The sequence below is a fragment of the Furipterus horrens genome, unplaced genomic scaffold (assembly GCF_987537825.1).
Source record: "Furipterus horrens unplaced genomic scaffold, mFurHor1.1.pri manual_scaffold_2, whole genome shotgun sequence".
Classification (NCBI taxonomy): Eukaryota; Metazoa; Chordata; class Mammalia; order Chiroptera; family Furipteridae; genus Furipterus; species Furipterus horrens.
The window spans coordinates 214,262,693-214,269,128 of NW_028327172.1; positions in this window are offsets into that span (position 1 = coordinate 214,262,693).

Here is a 6,436-nt window from a genome sequence, read left to right on the forward strand (position 1 = left end):
GTACCGGCATTATCAGCTCTCACTCAGAATTACCAGCACGAGATGGCCCACGAGAGCAACGTGGGTCAGTGGGGACTTCCGTGGGAAAACGGCATGGCTGCATACGCGGCCTGAGGTTCAGTTCCTGGTTTTCCCAAGCACTCACTGCCCTCAGCCCTGCAAGGCTGGTGCAGCAAGGCGGAGAGCCCAAGGTCACGTGGGCGTAGCGACCTGCACAAAGGCACGCAGCTAGGAAGGGTGAGAGCCGAGCGCCCTGGTGTGAACTTGACGCCTGGTCCTCGCACGTGAATGGTAATCTCCGTCCTTCCTCCCGCTTGGCCCCTTTCCCATCTCCCACTGCCTCCTGTATCCCAGGCACTGGGTTTGCCCCCGACTCAAAAATACGACCTGGCTGGGCTGAGGGGACGCTCCTGGAATAAATCTGCTTGACAAGGACAATCGTTTGTTCTTGCAGAATAAAACTCAGAAAATAATTTAAATCGAATCTCTTTCCATTCACATTCCCTGTCTCTTCCCTTTCTCCCCTGTGACTCCTCCCCAAAGCCTTAACCAACATAAAGAACAACTTAGAAGTGGGGAGAAGGCCTGCAGGTGGGTGGACGGGGGCTCGGACAGCAAATTACCGAGCGCCTCACGCACGCTCTCGTTTAGACCTTCGACACCCAGGGAGGTGCTGCACTGTGTCCATCTCGGTCTTTCCTTCCCCGCGTTTTCCTCTGCCGTCAGATACAAGTAAACGCACCATCAGCTCGCACCACACCTGCGTGTTTGCCTTTTCACATAGCAAATCGTCATGAACATCTCCCCTCGTCAAAACAGTGTGCGTTAGCCTCGACGCTCTGCCTCCCTGTCCGCTAGCAAGCCCTTCCGCTTGAGGGTGTCTGCGAAGGGCCCAGCAGAGTTCTGGGCAGGTAATGGTGCTCCCCCAAAACGCCCCCCTCTCCTTGACTTCCCACCTATGGCCCCGCGGGCTGTTTTGTGTCTGGTCTCCTTCCTGCCACCAGATGGCGGTGTAGCCCCTCAGTCCATCACAAAGAGCCTTCGCCCCCCAACCCCTGAGCCCCCCTCAAGCTCCCCCGGGGAGCCTGTTGTCCAGGTAGCGTTCTCTCTCCCCAGGGCGGAGGAATGTGTCCCAAGGAGGGAAGTCACGTGTTTATTCATTTGTCATCCTTGCTGAGAGCTGACACTATCCCAGCCTCCGGTGCCCACACAGGTGCCCCAGGGAGGACACAGCCCTCGCCGCTCTCAGAGGAGGCTCCAAGAGTCTCAGGAACTTGGCGCGGTTCCCGGGGTCCTCTGCATCTCCCTTGTGCGAAGGGGCTTGAAAAACAGCTCTGAGTCGGGGGTATCCTAGAAAACACGATGCTATGCTAAGTGAAAGAAGCCAGACGCATGGCGTCACCTGTGACCTGATTCCGTTTATAGGAAGTGCCCACCGAAGGCCAGTCCATAGTGAAACAAGGCAGAGTACTGGTTGCCCGGGGCCAGGGGCCGGGGGGATGGGCAGTGGCCGCTAAAGAGTTTGGGGTTTCCACCTGGAGAAAGAGGGCACCTGCTAAGGCCTGGATTCGTAATGAGTCTAGCAGCCACCGTTCATGGGGGAGGGGGGACGGGGGGGCTTTCAGGGAGGAAGCCGCCGACCGAGCTGCCAGGCCTCCTGCACTGCGTTCCTGCTGGCTGCGCCCGACCCTTATAAAGGAGTTTCTGGAATCGTACTTCCACCAATGAGCTGACACCTGCCCTGTCCAATCAGAGCTGCACAGCATCTTTACCAACCAATCAGAGTGGCTCAATCAGAGCAGCTCCAAAATGACAAGTCAGGACAGTGCTTTTTGGGCCAATCAAACTGAACTTGGAGTCCTCGCTGGCACACAAGTGGACCAGTCAGGGACCAGGGCTGGGAACTTTACACATAAGCCAGCCTCCTCTCTGTCTAGGTGTGTAGATGGCGTCTCCTCCCCGCGTCCTCATGTGGCGGTCCCTCTGTGCACATCTGTGTCCTAATTTCTTCTTACGAGGACACCGGCGATCTCATTTCACCCTCCTCCTCTCCGTGAAGACTCTGTCTCCAAACACGGTCACCTGCTGCGGTCCCGGGGCGCAAGGCTTCAACACAGGAATTTGAGGGACACGAGTCAGCCCAGAACATAGAGCAAGAAACGGGGGGCCCAGAAGGCACGGCGTGGAGGGGTGGCTGGGAACCCCGCTTGGTGTCCCCGAGGCAGCTGCCCTCGCGCCCCCAGGACCCACACCCCGCGCCAGCCGTGTGCTGAGAAACCCAGTTAAGGAGTCTGCCTACGAGTCCCAAACCCGAGACGGAGGCCAGTTCACAGACAAGTTCGGCTGCTGAGGGCCGTCTGCCTTTTGGCCCTCCGGTTCCTGGGCGATTCTGTCGGGGCCCTGGGCTGTAGAGGGACCCTTCAACTGTAAGAAAGAAGACGGGGAAAATAGGCTGTCCATTCTGAGGAGAGAGGCTTCTTCCTGCTGGCCTACCTGGCGCTGCTGGTTTGGCCTCAGGGTTTTCCAAACAGTCATGGCCGTGGGACTTTCATCTGTGACATGGTAGGTGGCACCCCAATCGGCAGAGCAGAAGAAACTGAGCTGGTCTGGTTCAGGGGGGTGGGGGCCAGGGCCCTCTATGCAAGGCCCCGCATCAATCACTCCAGCCCCCACTAGCCCTGGACCCTGAGGAGGCTCCACGAGACCCCCGGGACTCCAAGGAGAACAGAGTGTAAACCACCGGCACCCGCGACAGAAGCAACCACTGGGGAAGTCATTGAGCGTCATTAACACAGGACAGTTCTGTCACATTGTGATTTCTCAAGACCGGCCTCACTGAAAGACAACGGTAGAAATGCGAGCATGTGCTTGTCCTTCAAAATACACGAGGGCTTATATATATACCCTTTGACCACTAATTCCATTTCTAGGAACTCCTGTACCAGCAGTTACCACCAAAGCTGCACAGAGAGACTTGTATATGCCCAGAGGTGTTCACTACACTGTCGTTTATCATTGTGAGGTGCAAAACCAGCCTTACTGTTCAAGACATGTTGTCTGGGTCCCAGCTAATAATCCAGCCACTCAATGTCCGGCCTCAGCACCTGTTACTTCATCTGGAAAATAGAAAGAAAACAACAACAACACAATTTACCTTTTAGGATTATGGTGAAACCAGAGATAAGAAACAGAGCTTGTCTGGTGTAGAGCTACAGCTGAGTCAAAGGTAACATGCGTGACTCTCCAACCCTTCCATTACCTGCCCCAGCTTCTACCAACCAAAAGAATGGCGAACTAACCAATGTCAATGTCTTGGATGCACCTCGTTAGAAAGGTTTCTGACTGGTTTATCTTTGAGAGCCAGGAAAGTGAAACTCTGTCCTTTAACTGTAAATTCTGGAGGGACAGTTGGGCTCCTGTGACATGGCAGGGACAGCGCAGCTTTAGGGTAAGCAATGCTTGGTTCACATCTGTGCCAGAGGACATCCTGCTCCGCCATCCTGCAGCGAAGTCACCCGGCCCACCTGCTGAAAGGTGAGGGAACAGTGCTGACCACCTAGGCTCTCTCGAGGTTTCTCAAGAGGAAGTGCCCCTGACACAGCATCTGCCACCTGGTAAACCCCGATCCAACCCTGGCCCCCCCTCCTGACATCAGACGGTGGAGGAAGCACACATTCCTGACCCGCAGGTGTCCTGACGTTAGCATGAGGACACCGTGACCTGCTAAGGGGTTCCGGTCCAGCCAGAAGTCTCCCTGGCTGGGGCCATCCGGGGCTGCTGGCTAAAGGTGATCTCATTATTAATGAAAGCTCCAGAGATGGAAGCTAAGACATAAGCCACCGCCGAATGGCTTCAGAAGAAGCAGATAGTGGGACAATAAAATTAATCTTGTAGAAAAACATAATCAGCCGTATCGTTTATAAATCTCGTCGCCTTCCACCTGGGCTGAAGCGCGGAGCAGCCTCGCACCCTCCCATCCCACAGGAGCGCATGCGTCTTTGGCTGGGAAAACATTTCCACTTCACATTCAAGGGTCATTGTCAGAGACTGAGAAACAATCTCTGGACGCCAGGACGACACACAGAACAAACTAGATATCATGGCTGCCCATCCCCCCACCGCCATTTCTTGCCTATTTCAAGTCACACCAGCGCAACAGAAGCACCGTTTATGGAAAATTTATATCACGCACGCCCCTCGCTAGGACTGGTAGCCAATGGTCGAGCCATTTCTGCCCTCCCCAAGCTCATCAGCCAGAGGGGGTCACAGACGGGCCTGAGCTACCCACCCAAGCCCGGCGGCCCAGCCCCACCCCCACCCCACCGCCGCTGTTCAACCTTGAGCAAGGACTTCACCTGGGCAGGCCTCTGCTTCCTTGCAGGTAACGGGCAGCTAATAAGGGTGCCTCCCGCACCCCGGCAGCTGGGTGGGGGTGAGGGCGGTTAGGAGGAACCTGCAGCTCACCCTGCACGGGACCGGCCCACAGCAACCTCCGTAACCGGGAGCCGGGCGACGCGGCGGCAGGGCGCATTGCTTGCGGGGCGCACGCTATGCGGCGGGCACCGTCCCAGCAGCAGACCTGGGGGCGCTTGCTGGGGTCTCCTGACAACTCTCCCTGCTCAGAGGAGGAGGCTGGTCTGAAAGGCGAAGTGACTTACAGCTGGACAGGGACCAGACCTGGCTTTGAACCGTGGCCTGCCTGGCGTTGCAGCCCGAGCTGTTTCCTGAAACATTATTCTGGGGGAGTGTTATGGGCGGAGCTGTCCCCGCCCCCACTGCCCCCACATCTCCTCTGCGGAAGTCCTGACCCCCAGGGCCACAGAATGGGACTGCATTTGGAGATAAGAGGTAATTAAGTCAAAATGAGGTCATACAGGTGGGCCCTGGTCCAATGGGCCTGGCGTCTTTATAAAAGAGATGGGGACAGACACACACAGAGGGACCGCCACGCGAGGACGCAGGGAGGAGACGGCTGTCACGGCGCCTCTCTCGGCGCCAGGGAGGGAGGCCTCAGAAGGCACCAGCCTGCCCACACCTGGGTTGCCGCAGCCTCCAGCCTCCAGGACTTGAGAACCTGTTCCTGCTATTTTAAACCACAGTCTGTGACCCTCCGTGGGTGGGCTGAGGCGCACGGGCGCATCAGGAAAGGGAGGGACGCGTCTCACCCTGGCAGGGTGGCGATTTCCCAGAGGAACGGTGCCTCTGGCTGCACTTGAGTTTCAGTCAGGAGGGGCCGGCCTGGGAGGGCTTCCACTGGTCCCAGACCCCTGGCTCTGCCCATTTCACCCAGACCCCTGGCTCTGCCCATTTCACCCTTCAGCGCAGGCTGACTCCCTGGGGCGCCTTCCTTCTCAGCCTGGCTCCGTCCCCGCAGGGAGACCACCCCCCTGAACCAGGAGCTGGGCAGCCTCCCTGTGTCCTCTCTCTGTCTCATGAGAGCACCAGTCATTGGATTTGAGGCTCATCCTAAACCCAGGGTGATTTCATCCCAAGATCCTCCACCAATGATATCTTCAAAGACCCTGTTCCTAAAGTTACCGTCTGAGGTTCCAGATGGACATGAATCCTTCGGGGACACTATTCAACTCCCTACAGCCTCGTTACTTCTCCGCCTCCTCCTCCTCCGCCTCCTCCTCCCCCTCCTCTTCCTCCTCTTCCTCCTTTTTATGTCATTCTAATAAATTTGGCAGTCTGGATTCTCTGCTCACAGCAAATTGGAAAGAGCTGATGCAGGGCATGGCAAGGCCCCAGTAGCAGCCCTGACCAGGACGGAGGTCACAGAAATACCAACACAAGCCCAGCGAGCTCTAACCAAGCCTGGGATTCTGGGGACACTCAGCATGTGCGGGTCCCCAGCCTTCTGCCCCTGGTCTGCCTCTGTGTTTAAAGCTGACCCGATTCTTCGCAACGGCCTCTGTTTTGAAAGGCAGGGCAACATGCCTTGCATGTTAGAGCGACTCTGGTCCAAAAGTAGGAAAATGAGACCCCAAGAGGTAAAAATTCAATCTTGAGAAAATCTGTCCATGAGAAACCCACCCCTCCTCCCCAGCTGGACCCGAGAAGCAGGAAGACTGCCAACAGGGAAAAGGTTAGCCGGTGGCACTGGCTGAACGAGAACCACGCCGGCCGCCAGAAGTCCTAGGTCAGCACAGAGCGTGTGGATGAGCCACGTGCTGACTTCACCCCGCTGTCTCCCAAAGCCCCAGCCTCAGCGGTGGGAACAGAGGCATGACAGACAGAAAAGCCCCGTTAGGTCACTGTGGAGCTGCCTGCAATGCAGGCCAGCCCTTGCGTGGAGGCCCCCACCCCCACCCCAGCAGCCCCGAGGACCCTGTGAATTTCAGCCACTCTCCCAGGGACCCTGGCTCCGCAGAGCGTGCAATGAATTGCGCTCATCCATCTGTGGGCTTTTAAAAAATCCAATAATTAATTCAAG